The sequence below is a fragment of the Dermochelys coriacea genome, chromosome 28, assembly GCF_009764565.3.
Source record: "Dermochelys coriacea isolate rDerCor1 chromosome 28, rDerCor1.pri.v4, whole genome shotgun sequence".
NCBI classification, from domain to species: domain Eukaryota; kingdom Metazoa; phylum Chordata; order Testudines; family Dermochelyidae; genus Dermochelys; species Dermochelys coriacea.
Window position 1 is genome coordinate 3,439,490 of NC_050095.1, and position 20,146 is coordinate 3,459,635.

Below are 20,146 nucleotides of genomic sequence, written 5' to 3' on the forward strand. Positions count from 1 at the left end.
TCTGTGAGAACAGAGTCATAGTGTAGCTATCCATCAAGTAGGTGTGGCTGAGTGGTTAAGACGATGGATTTGAAATCCCTTGTGGGGGTCGCCCCCACGCAGGTTCAAATCCTGTCAACTACAGAAATGTTAGTGTGTTGTCATTGCTGTTGTCTTTGTGTGAGCATCCACAGTGCGAACTGGAGCCAGCTCTGGTCTCACTCTATGTACATGTGAGACTGCTATAGCACTTAGGTGTGTTTTTATCACTTAGCTAGTTACAGGGGTATAAAAATGAAGAATCAAAATCAAAATCACAGTCCACCTGTGTACGGGCCTTCTCTCACTAGGATAGCTGGAGGCCTTGTTCTTAGACTAAGGCCTTTAGCTAAGCAGCAGGGGCAGCCATGAGCTGGGAAGCGTACAGTCACATTGTCACATCCCAAACCAGACACACTGAAATAAGGTGGTATTGAGCTGTTAGGAAGGCGATCCTGTCCAGATAGTGCCCCTCACCACTAGATAAAGAAATGAATCTTAAGATGGTTAAAGAAAACGTAGTTTGCCAGCATCCTGTCTGGCAAGAAATCACTTATCAATGGTTATGGTTGTGAAACCATCATTTCTGTATGTTTTATCTTTATGCCCCCCGGTTTTCTATTGTTAATGTGTCTGGTTCTCTAATTGTTTCTGTCTGTTGTATAATTAATTTTGCTAGATGTAAGTTAATTAAAGTAGTGGGATATAATTGGTTAGAGAATTATGTTACAATATGTTAGGATTGGTTAGTTAAATTTCAGTAAAACGATTGGTTAAGGTATAGCTGAGAATATTATTATATAAACTGGGGTCAAACAGGAAGTGGAGAGGAAATTGGAATCATGCTTGCTAAAGGGGGGGAATGGGAAACAGGGACACAGGCAAGGCTCTGCGGCATCAGACCTGGGAAGGGGGATACAGGGTAAATGCTCTGTGGCATGAGAGCTTGGAAGGGAACACCGGGGAAAAGACTTTCTCGACGTATAGAGATAAGCCCAACTGGTGTGAAGGGCTCGGAAATATGCTTGTTTGGAAACTAACCCCAATAAACATTGCATTGTCTGCGCTTTGGACTTCTGGCCTTTTGCTGCTTGCGTCACAAGAACTAGTGAAGTGGGAGGGTTGAGGAAAAGCTTTCTAACATGGACCATAGTGTGTCCATAGTGTGTCGCTGCATATTGTTGGCCAAGTGGTCACAGCACCTGGAGGGGTGTAGCTACTCATCATTAGCACAGTATTGTAAGAGGCAGCCCAGATTCAACTGCCGTGCATGCAAGATGAGTTACAGCAACCTTTACCTTGTTTCCATGTTCATCCGATGCCTCCTTTCAACACTTCTCAGCAAAAAGACCTGTTTCTTTTGCAAGCGTATGTATGGCTAGTCAAAGGCGGGCTTCTCCGTTAAGAAAAAAGATTGACCAAAAAGAGAAGGCATGTTTAGCAAGGCAGCATTGGATGCTGGATCCTGAATTAGCTCTTTATCCAGCAGGTTTATTGGCAAGCTCTGCCATGGTGCCACTCTCTGGGACTCCTCCTGTAACTGCTCCATTTTTCATCAACAATAAAATGAAAGGTGAAAGGACAGTAATTCTCCAGTTCCTGCAAGACCTGCAGAGAACCCTCTAGAAGGGTCTCTGTGCAAAGACATTTGTAGTGAATTGCATGGGCGTGGGACACAAGCTCTAGTGTCACAGCAATTGCAGTCAAAGTAACCTCCTTGCCAAAGCCAATAGCCTTTTCATCAACTCCAGGCTGGTGATGCGATTCTCTCCAACGCTCCTCTGCAAAGAAGCCTTTTCCTTAGCAAGCAATTGCTTGGATTGCCAAGGGAGGTCTCTTCTGTTTCCTAGGAAGACAGAGGAAAACGTGAGCAGAGGAGACAAAAGCTGTATAACAAGGCACCACTGGGAGTTGAACCCAGGATCTCCTGTTTACAAGACAGGTGCTTTAACCTACTAAGCTATAGTGCCTGCCTCAACTATCTAGTTGCAACTTGACAGGTTTCAGAGTAGCAGCCGTGTTAGTCTGTATTCGCAAACAGAAAAGGAGTACTTGTGGCACCTTAGAGACTAACAGATTTATTTGAGCATAAGCTCTCGTGAGCTACAGCTCACTTCATCGGAAGACAAGAGACTGGGCTATAGGGACCTTTGGTCTGACCCAGTGTGGCCGTTCTTACGTCCTTATGCTCCTTTCATAGATATTCCTGGGATTCTGCCTTACAATGTGTCCGTGAGATCTCAATCAAAATGCCCCAGACAGGCAAACACTCTGGGATCCTGTAGCCTCTGCCACCCACGTTGAACCTTGTCGCTCATCACTACCCCTTGATGCTGCTCCTTTCTATAGAATGTGCAAAGGGGGGAGGCAGTGCAGGAGCCTTCTGGGGATGCAGATCCAACGCTTTGGGAGAGACAGATTGTTTGAGGCATCAGATTACTGTAAGCCAGGGGAGGCCAACCTGTGGCTAGAGCCACATGCAGCTCTTCAGAAGTTAATATGCGGCTCCTTGTATAGGCACCGACTGCGGGGCTGGAGCTCCAGCTGCCGAATTTCCAATGTGCCGGGGAGTGCTCACTCCTCAACCTCTGGCTCTTCCACAGCCCTGCCTCCACTGCAACCCTTCCAGCCCACTCCCCCGAGCCTGCAGTGCCCTCGCTCCTCCCCGCTCCGCCCAGAGCCTCCTGCAGGCCATGAAAGAGCTGGGAGGGAGGAGGAGGCAGTGATTGGGGGGGCATTCGGTGGGCGGGAGGCGGTGGGAGCGGGGGGCAGTGGAGTTGATGCAGGGCTGCTGACATATTACTGTGGCTCTTTGGCAATGTACATCGGTAAATTCTGGCTCCTTCTCAGGCTCATATTGGCCACCCCTGCTCTAAACCATGCAGCCTCCCCCTAAAACAGGGGCCTGTTCCAGCCCTGAGTCTGGGCAACCGGGATCCCTTCCACAGGGCAGGGGGCCCATATATTATAGCCTGACAATAGGTATGTAAACTAACTCCTCTTCTCCCTGACAGGGCTTCCCCTCAACCAAATAGCACCCCAGGCAAGAAGCATCTGCGGTGCCCCCCCTCACATGTTAAACTTTTGACTATTTTATTTTTTTTACATTTGCAACTCATGTCATGATTTTGATGCGGAATTTGGATGCATGCTTTTCTCTGTCCTATAAGATGATAAATTGGCAGGCTAGGATCTGGACATCTGTTTTTATTCATGCCAGAAATAATCAAACACAAAAGTTGATTTCCTTTAAGCATATAGAATTTTTTTAATTTTAACAGTAACTGAAATGTGCTATCATCTGGAAATCGAACTGCCACCAAGACAGGGTGGACTAGTCTGAACCAGTGTTACAGTGAGAAAGAGCGTTAGCCTGTTAACCCTAGTCCTTTAGTTCAAAGGTCACTTTCTCACGTTTGCCCTCCTGAACTGAAGTGCACCCTTAGAGAGATCCAAAGACTGGCCAATGCATTTTCCAGGGATAAAATAGCAAGTGGTGTCGGTCTCTCATTGGCCATCGTAGACTGCACATATGTTTTAATGAGCCTGAGCTTCAAGGCCAGGGTAGCTCGGTCCACCTCTTTCCCCTGTGCTGCAACGCACCAAGTCCCTGGCGGCCAGTGGGGAAAGCCGGGAATACAGGGTGGGGTGGCAAGTGGCAGCAGGACTCTTGCCACCAGGGTTCAGCTGCCCGACTTCCTCCCCGTATCGCTAGGCCCCCGTCGCCTTCAGCCATGAGGTAACCCAGGAACTAAAGCAAGAATGGGCTGAGGAAGCAACTCAAGCTGAGCAAGGCAGGCAAAACTTCATCTTGCCTTCGTGGGCCACTCGCAATGATGTCCTTTTTGAATGCCATGGCTGACAAAAGCATCCCCGACAGAGAAGCAGCAGGCCAAAAAAGGTGCTCTGGCGTTGCCAAAGTAGCTCAGTGGGGAGAGCATTAGATTGACGCTCTAGAGGTCTCTGGTTCAATCCCAGGCTTCAGTGTATCCTTTGGTTCCTTTGTGTGCAGGGGTGGGCTGTTTTCTGGAAGCGCAGCTGTGCCTTTCCCCATCACGAGTCCCTCCTTTCAGGCTCTCCAGCAGGAAAAGCAGGTGGACTTGTGCACCAAGTTGGCCCACCTGAGCTTTCTTTCTTCTGTTGCTCTTTCTCAGGAAGGGGAAGAAAAAGAAGCTCTCCTTCAAGCTGGAGTCACAAGGGTGACAGAAGGATGACTTCCTGAGCGCCGGCTCCAGTCCTTGGCTCTACCAGCTGACCTATCGAAGGGCTGCCACCATGTTCTCCAGGTTTGCCCATCAGTGTGTGCCAGGGCGAGTGCTAGCCAAGTGGATGGAATTTGAAGGGAGGGGCAGAATGCTGTGACAGAGTTGCTGTAGTGTAGTGGTTATCACATTTGCCTAACAGGCAAAAGGTCCCTGGTTTGAAACCGGGCAGAAACAGGATGGCTTCCTTTTCCCAGCTCCTCTAGCTGTGCAGCAAGATGCTCCTACTTCTACTCCTGGCCTATCCCTGGGATAACCTCGAGCCCTGCAGGACAGAGGGTGGTGAAATGAGCTGAGAAAGCTAAAGGGTCTAGGCCAGTCACCTTTTGGAGCCTTGTGGCTTGGCCTCCTCTGCCCTTGGAGGTTGGCCTATGGAGGCCGGCTCTTCCAGCTGCCCTCCTTGGAGTGACTTGCCAAAGGAGGAAGGGAGGCAGGAATGGGGCAAAAGAGGAAAGTCATGATGTGGAAGGCAAGGCAGAAGCTAGAGCCTCAGTGGGGTTAGCAGAGCGTCACCATTCCTTCTGCCAAAGCCTGGGGAGGTGCGGTTGGCTGCTGGGAGATAGAATCCTGGGTCTGCCTCTTGGCTTCCCAGGGATGGCACCTTGCAGTCCAGGAGAAGGACGGTTCTGGGTGAAAGGCTGACAAGCCAAGCTGAGTCCGAGTTTGCGTGCGCCAGGGCTCTTTTCTGGCCAAGCTTGTTCTGTGGTGATGGGCTTGAGAGGCTCCCTGCCACACATGGAGCAGTGAGAACCACTCCTCCTTTGTGGCCTACCCGGGGGAGTGATTGATGGCTTTGGAGGCGGGGGTTGGGCTGGCTGTGAGCAACTGGGATCCGGGAACCCCTGGTCTGCCCTTCTGAGGGCCAAACCGATGGTAGTGCAGTTGGCTGCTGGGAGGTAGAATCCTGTGTCCACCTGTTGGCTTCCCAGGGATGGCTGCTTGCAGTCCAGGAGAAGAAGCAGGGTTCTGGGTGGAAGGAAAAGAAGCAATAGTGAGTCTGAGTGGGCTTCTTTCTGGCCAAGATGGTGTGCTGTGGTTTGCTTGGGGGTTGCCTGTGAGCAGTGGCTGGACATGTTCCAGTGAGAACTACTGCTCCTTTCTGGCCTTCACTGCTGTTCCAGTATACAGGGTGAATAAGCCTGATTTATCCACACTGGATTATAGTAATCTGAGGCCTCTCCACCTTCCTCGTCTCTCCTGGACTCTGAAAAAGTGTTTTCTCTCCACTCCCTTTGGAGAGAACTGAAGTTTTCCCTTTGGGAAACTATGAGGCTGAGGCAATTGTATTGAGTGTGATACTAGAATTGAAGGATTCTTTTATAGTATGAATGAGTCTAAACCTGAGCTTCCTGTTTTCCAACTGGTTTTCCCAACTCACTTCTCAGTTCTCTTCTAGAAGGGCCTCCAGGATGCCTGCCCATGCCAGCAGAAGTGGCAAGAAGAAAGCCCCCAAGGGCTGCTCTTAGTCCCAGGTGGATTGTTCAGAGGCAGGGGGAGGCGGTTTGTTTGCTGCCATGCCATGTGTCTGGGCACCAGATCTTCCTGCTTCTTCCAGTACAACCCGGGCTCCTTTCCTGCCCCAGTCACTGTGGAAAAGGTTCCTGCATGCACTGAGCTAAAAGCCTTTCACAGCCTTCTCCGGGCAGAGACTGCTGAATTGGAATTAATTTGCAAATTGGATACAATTAATTTAGGCTTGACTAGAGACTGGGAGTGGATGAGTCATTCCATAAAGTGAAACTATTTCCCCATGTTATTTCTCCCCCCACCCCACCCCCCACTGTTCCTGAGACCTTCTTCTTAACTGCTGGAAATGGCCCAACTTGATTATCACCACAAAAGGTTTTCCTCCTTCCCCCCCTCCTTCCTGCTGGGATATAGCTCATATTAAGTGATCACTCTCCTTACATTGTGTATGAGAAAACCCATTGTTTCATGTTCCCTGTGTGTGTATATAAATCTCCCCACTGTATTTTCCACCGAATGCATCCGATGAAGTGAGCTGTACCTCACGAAAGCTGATGCTCAAATAAATGTGTTAGTCTCCAAGGTGCCACAAGTACTCCTTTTCTTTTTTACAGCCTTCTTAGTGTAGTTGGCAGCATGTCAAGCTCATAATCTGAAGCTCCTGAGTTTGAGCCTCAGAGAGGGCAGAGGGTTTGCTCCCTGCTTTAGCTTTTTCTAAAGGAAATCCCAGAGAAAAGAGACTGGAGCAAACTGATTTCTGGAAACCTTCCCACCCATCTTACACACACTTACACAAACAGACTTTTCTAAGACATTAACTCTTCCTTCTCTTTTATGACTCTTTAATGCAGCTGCAAATACCAATTTCTGGAGACCCTTTCCAGAGAGAACACAGCTGCAGTGCAATGACAAAGCAGGGGGCTGCCAGGTTGTCATGGGCAAGTAGTTAAGGGGATGCACTAAAAATTCAGCAGAGTCAACCCCCCGCCCTCCACCCACAAGCAGCTTTGAATCTTGATAACTGTGATGCTCTGATTCCACTGCCTCGGCATCCTCAACCCCACTGGAGGCCGCTGTAGAGTCCTTCAATCGCTGTTCATAGTTCAGACCCCAGCCGGTGCAGCATCCCTGCCCAGCAATTCACCATCTACCCCAGGTGAACCACCTGCTGGGCTGCATCCACAGGCATTTATACCGCTCCCCTCAGAGCAGCAGCTGTAGCTGTTGGCAGCTAATCCCCACCTAAGGCTTGGGGGAAGGAGCTGGGGATCACTTGTTATTTCTTCCATACATCGAGTCTCACAGTGTTTGAACACATTTCTCTCTAAAACGGATTTAAAGTTAGATCCCCTCTCCCCATTTCCGCTTTGTGAGGGCCTCATTCCTGTACATAAACCATAAGAATAGCTGTACTGGGTCAGACCAGTGGTCCATCTAGCCCAGTGTCCCGTCTTCCAGGAGTGCTCAATGCCAGGTGCTTCAGAGGGAATGAACAGAACAGGTAATCATCAATTGATCCATCCCCTGTTGCCCATTCCCAGCATCTGTACAGATGCGAATACAAAGAAACATTTGGGGATCACTTGCAGCTCCCTAGCCCTAGTCTACGCTAGGAGTTGAGTTCGAATTGAGCAGGGTTAAATCGATTTAACCTGCACCCGTCCACACGGCGAAACCCTTTTTTTCTACTTCAAGGGCTCTTAAAATGGATTTCTTTACTCCACCCCAACAAGGAGATAAGCGCTGAAATGGGCCTTGCTGGGTCGAATTTGGGGTAGTGTGGACTCAATTAGATGGTATTGGCCTCCGGAAGCTATCCCAGAGTGCTCCATTGTGACTTCTCTGGACAGCACTCTCAATTCAGATGCCCTGGCCAGGTAGACAGGAAAAGGCTCGTGAACTTTTGAATTTCATTTCCTGTTTGGCCAGCGTGGCAAGCTGCAGGTGAGTGCAGAGCTCATCAGCAGAGGTGAACATGATGGAGTCCCAGAATGGCAAAAGAGCTCCAGCATGGACCGAACGGGAGATACGAGATCTGATCGCTGTCTGGGGAGAGGAATCCGTGTTATCAGAACTACGTTCCAGTTTTCGAAATGCCAAAACATTTGTTAAAATCTCCCAGGGCATGAAGGACAGAGGCCATAACAGGGCCCCGAAGCAGTGCTGCATGAAACTTAAGGAGCTGAGGCAAGCCTACCAGAAAACCAGAGAGGCAAACAGCCGCTCCGGGTCAGAGCCCCAAACATGCCATTCTATGATGAGCTTCATGCCATTTTAGGGGGCTCAGCCACCAGTACCCCAACTGTGTGCTTTGACTACATCAATGGAGAGGGAGGCAACACGGAAGCAGGTTTTGGAGACGAGGAAGATGATGATGATGAGGTTGTAGATAGCTTACAGCAAGCAAGCGGAGAAAGCGGATTTCCCGACAGCCAGGAACTGTTTCTCACCCTGGACCTGGAGTCAGTACCCCCCAAATCCACCCAAGGCTGCCTCCCGGACCTGCCACGTGGAGAAGGGACCTCTGGTGAGTGTACCTTTTAAAATAGTATACATGGTTAAAAAGCAAGCGTTTTTAATGATTAATTGACCCTGGCATTCGCGACCAGTACAACTCCTGGTTGTAGTCTGTTAACATGTCTGGGAATGGAATGGAAATCCTGCAGGGACATCTCCATAAAGATCTCCTGGATCTACTCCCAAAGCCTTTGCAAAAGGTTTCTGGGGAGGGCAGCCTTATTCCGTCCACCATGGCAGGACACTTTACCACACCAGGTCAGTAGCATATAGTCGGGAATCATTGCACAAGAAAGCATGGCAGCGTATGTTTGCTGGCGTTCCAACAACATCCGTTCTTTCTCTCTCGGAGTTATCCTCAGGAGAGTGATATCATTCTTGGTCACCTGGTTGAAATAGGGTGCTTTTCTTAAGGGGACATTCAGAGAGCCCGTTCCTGCTGGACTGTTTGCCTGTGGCTGAACAGAAATGTTGCCTGCTGTTAGCCACAGGGAGGGAAGAGGGGTTAGCCACGCGGTGGGGGGAGGCAAAATGCGACCTTGTAACGAAAGCAAATCTGCTATGTATCTAATGTTAACAGCAAGGTTTACCGTGAAAGAGTGTACCCATTGCCCTATAAAATGTGTCTTTTGAAATACCACTGTCCCTTTTTTTCCTCTCCACCAGCTGCATGTGTTTCAAGGATCTTCTCCTTCCCAGAGGCTAGCGAAGATTAGAAGGTGAAAAAAACACACTCACGATGAAATGTTCTCTGACTTCATGCTGTCCTCCCACACTGACGGAGCAGAGACGAAGGTGTGGAGGCAGACAATGTGAGAGTGCAGGAAATCACAAAATGACCGGGAGGAGAGGTGTTTGGCTGAAGAGAGGGCTGAAGCTGAAAGGTGGCAGCAGTGTGATGAGAGGAGGCAGGATTCAATGCTGAGGCTGCTGGAGGATCAAACTCATTTGCTCCAGCGTATGGTTGAGCTGCAGGAAAGGCAGCAGGAGCACACACCGGCGCTACAGCCCCTGTGTAACAAACCGCCCTCCTCCCCAAGTTCCATAGCCTCCTCACCCAGACGCCCAAAAACGCGATGGGGGGGGCCTCCAGCCACCCAGCCACTCCCCCCCAGAGGATTGCCCAAGTAACAGAAGGCTGGCATTCAATAAGTTTTCAAGTTTTAACCTTTTAAAGTGCTTTATGGCCTTGTCCTTCCCTCCTCCACCACCCCACCGGGTGCTTCTCTCCTCCATCACCCCTCCCGGGCTACCTTGGCAGTTATCCCCCTATTTATCGGATGAATTCATAAAGAAGGCATGAATGTGAAGCAACAATGTCTTTATTGCCTCTGCAAGCGGTGATTGAGGGGGGAGGGGAGGGTGATTACCTTACAGGGAAGAAGAGGGAACCAAGGGTTTTGGGGGGTTTCATCAAGGAGAAACCAACAGAACTTTCACACCGTAGCCTGGCCAGTCATGAAACTGGTTTTTAAAGCTTCTCTGATGCGCACTGCGCCCTCCTGTGCTCTTCTAACCGCCCTGGTGTCTGGCTGCGTGTAAGCAGCGGCCAGGCGATTTGCCTCAACCTCCCACCCCGCCATAAACGTCTCCCCCTTACTCTCACACACATCGTGGAGCACTCTTGTCACCGCGCTGATGTGGCCTACTCGCCCGGTTTCGCTTTGTAAGGTTCTGGTGCTGCATATACTGCTGGATAATGCGCGTGGTGTTTAATGTGCTCCTAATTGCCAAAGTGATCTGAGCGGGCTTCATGCTTGTGGTATGGCGTCTGCACAGAAAAAAGGCGCAGAACGATTCTCTGCCGTTGCTCTGACGGAGGGAGGGGCAACTGACGACATGGCTTACAGGGTTTGCTTACAGGGAATTAAAATCAACAAAGGGGGTGGCTTTACATCAAGAAGAAACAAAAACAACTTTTTTACAGAATGGCCCCCTCAAGGATTGAACTCAAAACCCTGGGTTGAGCAGACCAAGGCTCAACCCACTAAGCTATCCCTCTCCCCCAGCACTCCATGTTCCAAGCACTACTGAATCTCCATTAAACTTTTCAAGTTGCCCCTGACAGACCTCACTGAAATGATTGTTGTCCATTGATTTCACGGAGGGAGGGTGGAACGAAATGAATACAAAACAAATCTGGTCTATTTCTTATTTTGATCCACTCCATCTATCTTTTATATCTTTGGTTGGCAGCAGATGGTGCAGTAGGACTGCTAGCCATCCTCATCTCCTGGCTGCTCACCAGAAGACGGTGCAATATGACTACCTTCAGGGCTAAAGAGAATGACCTGTTTGAGTCACTCCTATTTTAGTCCCTGTTCCCATGTGTGCCCAGACGCTCCTTACCAACCTTAGCGAGGTGGCCAAGAGCACCTCGGACATGATGACGATGGTTATCAAGGCTATTGCACCATCTGCTGCCACAAGGCAATGGGTTGCTGCTGCTGTGTAGCAATGCAGGACCACATCTGTCAGCACCCAAGAGACGTAGGGTGACAGTGAGCTGAGCAGGCTCCATGCTTGCTGTGGTATGGCGTCTGCATGGGTAACCCAGGAAAAAAGGCGTGAAATGATTGTCTGCCGTTGCTTTCACGGAGGGAAGGAGGAAAAAAGGGCCTGAAGAAATGTACCCAGAACCACTCGTGACAATGTTTTTGCCCCATTGGGATCTCAACCTAGAATTCCAATGGATGGCGGAGACCGCGGGAACTTTGGGATAGCTACCCACAGTGCAACGCTCCAGAAGTCGACGCTAGCCTTGGTATTGTAGAAGCACTCTACCGAGTTAATGCACTTAATGCACTAGAGCATTTTGTGTGGGGACACACTCAATCGACTGTATAAAAACAATTTCTAAAAAACCAACTTCTATAAATCCGATCTAATTTCGTAGTGTAGACATACCCACAGAATGTTCGGGTCAGAAGAGACCTCAGGAGGTGTCTAGTCCAACCCCCTGCTCAAATCAGGACCAACCCCAACTAAATCATCCCAGCCAGGGCTTTGTCAAGCTCGGCCTTAAAAACCGCTAAGGAGGGAGATTCCACCACCTCCTGAGGTAACCCATTCCACTGCTTCACCACCCTCCTAGTAAAATCCTGTTTCCCAATATCCAACTTAGACCTCCCCCACTGCAACTTCAGACCATTGCTCCTTGTTCTCTCACCTGCCACCACTGAGAATAGCCAAACTCCATCCTCAGATAGTTGAAGGCTGCTATCAAATCCCCCCTCGCTCTTCTCTTCCCTCACCATCTCCTCATAACACACAGGCCTCAGTGCCATGATCATTTTTGTTGCCCTCCGCTGGGCTCTCTGTTATTTGTCCACATCCTTTCTGTAGTGGGGGGCACAAAACGGGATGCAGTACTCCGGATGTGGCCTCACCAGTGCTGAATAGAGGGGAATAATCATTACCCAATTTCTTTTGGCCCAACCCTCCAATCTGTCTAGCTCACTCTGGACCCAGTCCCTGCCCTCCAGCGCTTGCATTCTTTACGTGCTTTCACAAAGCAAAGAGCACATGTTCCATGATTTCATAGGGCAGAGTTTTAGGATTATTTGGATTCAGGGAGCTATGCTATAGGGTGCTTTCCCGGTCTGAATTTGACAGGTGGCTCAACAGAGATGCACATTGTGACCCTTCTCAGGGTGCCGAGGGCTGTGAGTCTCCTTCTTGCCACTTGCCACTAGTAAGAGGGACTTTTGAATTGGGCAGCTGGAGATTCGTGACCAAACTCACCCAGCCCGTCAGGCACTCAAGCACCCTCCTCTGAGCTACAGCAGCGCTGCCAGTTGAAAATAGAGGCATTTTAGCCCCTGAGTTCCTTCAATGTGCCCCCCTCGGGGGTCCAGCCCCGATCACCAGAGACTCAGAAAAATCCCGGATCCTCTCTTCTCAAACCAATGGTGTATCCAAGGTTTCCAGTTTTACTGTAGACCGTTGCTCCTGTATCACACACAGCACTTGAGCACAGTTATCGAACAAAGGGAAATGTATTTAACAAGGGAGAGAGATTTAAACCGAAAGAAATGTGAAGGATGGAAACAAACAGTTACAAACAAAACAAAATCATAAAATGCAACAGACACTTTTTAATAGTTACCTTTCCTATCTAAGGAGATTGAAGTGTGAAGTGACAGTCTATTGCAGTGATTGCTAGTCCCTAGGAGCCATGGCCCTGCCTTTCATGAAGCACCACTGGTCGTTAGCGATCTTCTTGATGAATGGACTCAGAGAGTGTCTCTCCAACCTATTACAAACTGAATCAGTCTTTTGTCTATATTCAGCGAAAGGACGATCTCCTCCTCGTCATATTGTCGTTTTCACTTCCACAGGGTTTCGATGTCTAGAGTTTGATAGTTTTCCGCTTCCTCTTTGGGGCTGGTGCAAAGGAAGCACAATGGAGCAATACATCGCCTAAGTGGCTAGCAAGGTTCGGGTGACAATTTCCTCCCACTGGAATGGGCAGTCCCCAACAAGACCTATGCTTGGGGTAACTCACTTTCATAACAATACCATATGGGCATAATTTTCCATGTACTTACATTACTCCTTCAATATGACTTGTACACACCTCTTGCAGGGATTAGGAGTAACAATAATTGACAAGCTTTCAGTAGAGATATCACTGCTGTGCTTCCTGGATAACTATAATAAAATCAGGGTGTTAGGTGTGGTGAGTTTGTCAGGTCTGAGAGAGGCATTTCCTGTGAATTATTCAGACCCCTTTGCCAATTGGCACCAATGAGCTTTTGTCACACTTGCACTGAGCTATACAGTCCCACCTTGATATAACAGAAAGGCCAGCACATAAAATAGAGAAAGGAACAGTAAGATACTAAAATGAGAATGGTTGGAACTCTCCCTTTCTCTCAGTCTTTGGATGGATGGGTACTAAGAGCTGTAGCTACAGTTGAGGAACCAGGCGACTAGACAGCTGGCTCAGCCCTCCATACTAGTAGCTTTCTCATGTACAGGGAGACAGGTCAAGATTGGAATTGATGTCATGACTTGCTTCCCCTATGGCAGTTTCCCCCAAACTAGGAATGCCGCTTGTTCAGGGTAATCCCCTGGCAGGCCAGGCCAGTTTACCTGCCGTGTCCACAGTTTCGGCCGATTGCGGTTCCCACTGGCCATGGTTTACCGCTCCAGGCCAATGGGCACTGCAGGAAGTTGTGTGGGCTGAGGGATTTGGTGGCCACCCTTCCTGCAGCCCCCATTGGCCTACAGTGGTGAAAGGCGGCCAGTGGAGCCACAATCAGCTGAACCTGTGCATGCGGCCCGTAAACAAATTGGCCCAGCCCGTCAGGGGCTTTCCCTGAACAAGTGGCGTCCCAAGTTTGGGAAACACTGCCATAGGGGATAAATCTGTCTAAAGCTTTGTCTACCCTTCAAATACTGGAAGTATTCTTCTGACAAACTAACACTGGCTACACTGTGGCACAGGTCACATCCTAGTCAAATCCTAGTGAGATAAATAGAAAGGAGCATAAACACTGCCAAATTAAGTGTAAAAATGTAATAAGAAAAGCCCAAAAGGAGTTTGAAGAACAGCTAGCCAAAAACTCAAAAAGAAATAAAATGTTTTTTAAGTCCATCAGAAGCAGGAAGCCTGCTAAACAACCAGTGGGGCCCCTTGGACGATCGAAATACAAAAGGAGCACTTAAAGACGAAAAAGTCATTGCGGAGAAACTAAATAAATTCTTTGTTTCAGTCTTCATGGCTGAGGATGTCAGGGAGTTTCCCAAACCTGAGCCGGCTTTTGTAGGTGACATATCTGAAGAATTGTCACAGATTGAGGTGTCACTAGAGGAGGTTTTGGAATTAATTGAGAAACTTAACAGTAACAAGTCACCGGGACCAGATGGCATTCACCCAAGAGTTCTGAAAGAACTCAAATGTAAAATTGCTGAACTACTAACTAGAATTTGTAACCTGTCCTTCAAATTGGCTTCTGTACCCAGTGACTGGAATATAGCTAATGTTATGCCAATATTTAAAAGAGCTCGAGAGGTGATCTAGACAATTACAGACCGGTAAGTCTAACGTCAATACCGAGCAAATTAGTTGAAACAATGGTAAAGAATAAAATTGTCAAACACATAGAAGTACATAAATTGTTGGGCAAAAGTCAACATGGTTTCTGTAAAGGGACATCATGTCTTACTGATCTATTAGAGTTCTTTGAATCAGTCAACAAACATGTCAACAAGGGGGAATCCAGTGAACATAGTGTACTTAGATTTCCATAAAGCAATTGACAAGGTCCCACACCAAAGGCTCTTATGTAAATTAAGTTCTCATGGGATGAGAGGGAAGATCCTTTCATGGATTGAGAACTGGTTAAAAGACAGGGAACAAAGGGTAGGAAGAAATGGTAAATTTTCAGAATGGAGGGGGTAACTAGTGGTGTTCCCCAAGGGTCAGTCCTAGGACCAGTCCTATTCAACTCATTCATAAATGATCTAGAGAAAGGGGTAAAAAGTGAGGCAGCAAAGTTTGCAGATGATACTAAACTGTTCAAGATAGTTAAGACCAAACCAGACTGTGAAGAACTTCAAAAAAATCTCACAAAACTAAGTGACTTGGCAACAAAATGGCAAATGAAATTTAATGTGGATAAATGTAAAGTAGTGCACATTGGGAAAAATAACCCCAACTATACATACAATATGATGGGAGTTAATTTAGCTACAACTAATCAGGTCAAAGATCTTGCAATCATTGTGAATAGTGTGACGTGGCAAGGCCAGATGGCTATGGAAGAGTAGTTGATTTGGGGTTTTTTTGTTATTTTTTTTGAGAGTAAGAAATAGGTTTACTGCAGGTTAAGGTCCCCATTTGTCAAGATGCTCAATTATGTGCTTAACTTTAAGCACATGAGCAGTCCCACTGAGGTGCACATATGTGTTATTTTGCAGTTATTTATCTCCAGAAGTGAAGCAAGCAATCTGATTGATTATATTTATATATATTGTGACGGGGCAAGGCCAGACGTCTATGGAAGAGTAGCCTTATTGGGATCTGGGAAGTGGATCCCCCCCCCCCCGCCTAAAAGGGGGATCCGCAGGACCTAGATACCAAAAAATTCTGGGGGACGACTAATGAAATAACAGGGACAGGAGTGTGGTCAAAGGGTCAAACGAAGGGAACCAGATGGGGACACCGAGCAGAGAACCCCAGACAGCACCCACTGCTCCTCTAAGGCGTCAAGGGAGTCAGAGGACGCCGGCCAGAGGAATTCTGCCCGGATACGTGAACGGACCGAGGATCGGAAATAGGCCCCACAGTCACAGGAGGCTCCATCAGCCAACCTCCTCACTCTGGTTTTGTAGATGGCCATTTTAGCTAGGGCCAGGAGGAATTTGACCAGGAAATCCCGTGACTTTGTGGGGCCATGGATAGGGAGTGCGTAAATAAGAAGGGGAGGGGAAAAATGCAACCAAAAGCTTAATAAAATATTGGTGAGGAGCCAGAATAGGGGCTGCAGCCTGGCACACTCCAGGTATATATGTGGCAGGGTTTCCCTCATGCTGCAAAAGGGGCAGGTGTCTGGGATTGAGGTGAACCATGCCAAGTAGACACCCGCGCTCACGGCTTCCTGAAGGAGCCACCAACTGACATCCCCGGCGGGTCTCGGGACTAAGGGGGAATATAGGCTGGCCACGGGGGTTCCTCACCTCCAAAGATGGCAGGAGGTCCCGCCATTTTGTATTGGGATGGGACACGAGGGTGAGGGGTGAAGGGTATGGAACATGAGCATGTATAGATGTTTTCTTGGTGTGGTTTGGAAGCAGACCAGCTGCATCTCGTGCAGCCGGCTTACAGTGAAGGGGTCGGCTGGTTCCACGGGGCAGAGGTCCAATTAAAAGGTCCGGCGGGCCTGGGGTAGGGAGTGGGTGGGGCGTCCCCTCGTGCAGGACCCGGTCAAGATAAACCCAAGCAGCGGGCGGAAAAGCAGCCTTCACCTCCTGAAGTATGCGCCGGAGAGTACAAGGTCTGGAGAGCCCCATGCACTGAGCGAGGATCAGGGGATCCAGCCAGTGTCCCCGGTCAAAGTCCAGGAGGTCTCTGACTCTTGTGACTTCTGCCAGGACCAACCTCTGGCACACCAAGCGGGACTCCACCACCTGCACACGGAGCTTAGGGTTGTGTAGCAGGGGTTCCGCGAGGAGATCTGCCCCCTCGGTGGCCGCCACAGACCTGGTCGTTGAAAAGAGTTTCCAGGTCCAGAGGAGGTCTTGGTAGAAGATCTGCAGCCCAGAGAGGTCTTGCGGAAGACCTCTCGGATGGAGATAAAGGAGCTGCCGGTCATATCGGAGCCCTCGGAAGCGGCGCAGGAAGGAGTTAGTCAATATGCTCCACGCTGGACTACCTGCACCATAAAGGAGCCTCTGCAGGGCCTGGAAGCGGAAGACATGGACCTGAGGAAGCAGACATTTCAGGCCCTGCCCTCCCTCCTCCAGGGGTAGATTGAGAACCCCTGCAGGGACCCAGTGCAGTCCTGACCAAAAGAACTCCAGAATCGATGTCCGGAGGTTGGCCAGGAAACCCAGGGCCGGGACCAGGGTGTTGAGCCGGTACCAGAGCATGGACAGGACTAGTTGATTAAGGACCAGTGCTCTCCTTTGAAGGGAGAGCCACCGGAGTAGTCCTGTCCATTTCTGGAGCCGCTCCGTCACCCTGCCCTCTAAATTCTGCCAGTTCTCCGGGGGACAGGGACGCATGGCAGAAAGGTAAATGCTGAGATAGAGCAGCGGACCCGTGGTCCACCGGATGGCCTGAAGCGTGGGTGGGAAGGAGCTCGCCTGCCGCCAGTCCCCTATCACCAAGCCAGAGCTCTTGACAGAGTTAACCCGCGCAGAGGAGGCTGCCGAATGGATGGCCTGGCAAGCCTCCACCCTGCCAAGTCACCTGGGTCCTGGACCATGAGGATCATGTCATCAGCGTACGCTGACAGGACCAGCCACAGCTCCGGCTCCCGCAGCACCAACCCTGTCAACCTCCTTCGGAGGAGACAGAGGAAGGGCTCGATCGCCAGAGCGTACAGCTGGCCAGGGAGTGGGCACCCCTGCCGTACTCCTCGCCCGAAGCTGACCGGTTCAGTCAGGGTCTAGTTGAGCCTGACCAGACACTCTGTGGAGGCGTGCAGCACCCGGAGAAAACCCACAAACTGGGGTCCGAAGCCAAACGCTTGCAGAGTGCTCAAGAGATACCCATGATCCACTCTGTCGAACGCCTTCTCCTGATCTAAGGACAGGACGGTGAACGACAGACCATCCCTACACCCGAGTTCCAAAAGGTCCCGGACCAGATATAGGTTGTTGAAGATGCTGTGGCCTAGGACAGTCTCGGTCTGGTCTGGGTGGACCACGTCCGCCAGCACGGACCCTAGCTGCAGCGAGATGGCTTTTGCCATGACTTTGTAGTCCGTGCTGAGGACTTTGTAGTCCGTGCTGAGGAGCGAGACGGGACGCCAATTTCATAAATCACGGAGGTCCCCCTTCTTCGGCAATAAGGTGAGCACAGCTCACCTGCACGAAAGAGGGAGGACCCCGCTCTGCAAAGACTCGGCCGAGACGGTGACTAGGTCTGGGCCCAGGACATTCCAGAACACGCGGTAGAACTCCGCGGTCAGCCCGTCCATGCTGGAGATTTATTGGTGGGCATGCGATGGAGGGCTTTTGAGATCTCGGCCAGAGTGAGAGGCAGCTCTAGCCGGTTTGGTCACCCGCGCTGACCGTCAGGAGCTCCTCCCAGAGCACTCTGCAAGCGTTAGGATCGGTCCGATCCGGGGAGAAAAGGCTTGCGTAAAAGGCACTCACCCTCCTGCACATCTCCACCAGATCCGTGAGGGGGGTGCCATCTTCTGCCAGAAGGCAGATGACATGTTTTTTAGCCCCCGTCTTTTTCTCCAGGGCATAGAAGAAGGAGGAGCTGTGATCCATCTCCCGAAGGAGACGGATGTGGGATTGAACAAAGGCAACCCAGGCCTGATGGTCCTCTAGGGCCCGGAGCTCCTCCTGCTTCTCCTGGCACGCTTTACAGAGGGGTGGATCCTCGGGGTTGGTGGTCAGACGCCTCTCCAGCTCTAAGACCTCCCTTTCCAACTGCTCTATCGCTGCATCCCTCCGTCGGCTGGCGCCCCGGGTGTAGTCACGGGAGAAGAGCTGGGCGCGCACCTTCCCTAGGTCCCACCACTGCCGCGCCGAGGGAAAGGCACGCTGCTGCCCTCGCCAGGCCAGCCAGAACTCCCGGAAGGACGCCACAAAGTCCACATCCTCTATCAAGCTGTTGTTGAAATGCCAATAGGCCGCCCCGGCCTTTACGCGCTGAGAGAGGCTGTCACGGTGGCTAAATGATGGTCAGAAAATGGGGCCAGCCGGATGCTGGAGGAGTAGGCTCATGAAAGATGAAAGCGTGATAAATAAATGCAGTCCAACCAGGAGAGGCGTGACCGATGGGCCTCCACCCGGGCAAAGGTCAACGTGGAAGTGTCATTCGGGTGGTGGTCGTGCCAGACGTCCACCAGGGAGTGCTGTTTGCCTATCTCCTGGAGGATGGCGACGGCGGCCGGGCTCTGCTCGGTCCCTGAGCGGTCCCGCTCCTTGAGGGTGATGTTAAAGTCCCCTCCCAGGACCAGGTGCTCATGAGGATCCAAGGTGCCGAGGAAGGCAAACGCCTGATGATAGAATTGCAAGCGCTCTGGGCTTGCTGCCGGGGCATAGATGTTAACGAGGTTGACTACAAGCCCCTCCATTCGGACCCGGAGGTGCAGCTGGCAGCCCGGCACAGCCTCGGCAACCCCCAGCACCTCGGGCCGTAGGTCGGGGGAGAACAGGATTGACACTCCAGCCATACGAACTGTAAGATGGCTAAAGTAGACCCTGTCCCCGCAATCCAGCCACCAGCTGTCTTTGGCGGTCGGATCAGTATGGGTCTCCTGAAGGAAAACCAAAGAGTACCCTCCTTCCCGAAGGAAGGAGAGCACCTGGGACCTGTGGAGATCCATCCTACAGTCGCGGGTGTTCAATGTTGCGATGGTAAGAGGTGCCATGTGGAGGCCTCGGGGGGATCCTCGCCGGAAGGGATGCTCGCGGCTCCTGATGGTCCGCACAGCAGTCCGTGACCTACCCCGTAGGTGAGTAAGGAGTCAGGGAAGAGGTGGACCCGCTGGTAGTCCGTGGCACCCATGAGGGCCCTTTCGGCCCGGAGGATTTGATGAAAGTCCCTCCATCACTGGAAAGCAAGCTGTACTTTGTTGCGGGAGCCACGGATGTCTTCTAAAAATTCCCTCAACTCCTCTTGCAGCGCATGGGGGGCTGGGGTTACGGTCTCCTGATTACTCCCCGATCGCGCCCTTGCTACAGCCCCATGGCCCACGGAGACGGGCAGACAGGGTGCGGACCCCCGACGGCACTCCTGATGGAATGGCGTCACTAGGCCCGCCTGGAACCCTGGGGCGATAGGGGGCAGCATAGGGAGGATAGCAGCCCCTAGTGAGTTGGGACGGGTAAACACAAAGGCCGCTCCCTGAGATTCATGTATTGGAAAAGAGAAGGAGACAGCCCCAGGGGCGGCAATAACATCTCAGGAGGTGGATGGGATACGGACAGGGGCAGGGGCAGGGGAACCATCGGCAGAGGAGGGTTAGTCCTGCCCCTGCTGCTTTGAGGACCTCCGGAGCTCAGGTTTGACTAGGTGGCTGCTTTGGATCAGGTGTGCCCAATCTTTATTTAAGGAATTTTTTTTTTTTACATCCGGGGAGTTTCCTGGTAGTCAGATGAATCTTAATCCCAGGTGCCGGGGCCGGAAAGCAGTTAGCGGGACCTTTGCCGGAGGAGGGTTCCTCAAGCGCCTGCAGCTCCGGGGAGCT

The 20,146-nt window shown here is 50.7% G+C and overlaps 1 protein-coding gene, 3 non-coding genes and 1 pseudogene across 4 annotated transcripts in view; 3 read left to right on the top strand and 2 right to left on the bottom strand.

Moving 5' to 3' along the window:
* The window catches only part of LOC119849371, a 1,398,949-nt pseudogene that overhangs the window by 974,845 nt on the left and 403,958 nt on the right, over nt 1-20,146 (bottom strand).
* The window catches only part of LOC119849376 (zinc finger protein 420-like), a 3,142,523-nt gene that overhangs the window by 769,608 nt on the left and 2,352,769 nt on the right, over nt 1-20,146 (top strand). The window lies entirely within an intron of this gene.
* Nucleotides 1,915-1,988, bottom strand: TRNAT-UGU. The gene has a single exon. It is a non-coding gene; the product is annotated as a tRNA-Thr (tRNA).
* Nucleotides 3,933-4,005, top strand: TRNAV-GAC. Its single transcript has one exon. It is a non-coding gene; the product is annotated as a tRNA-Val (tRNA).
* Nucleotides 4,385-4,457, top strand: TRNAV-AAC. Its single transcript has one exon. It is a non-coding gene; the product is annotated as a tRNA-Val (tRNA).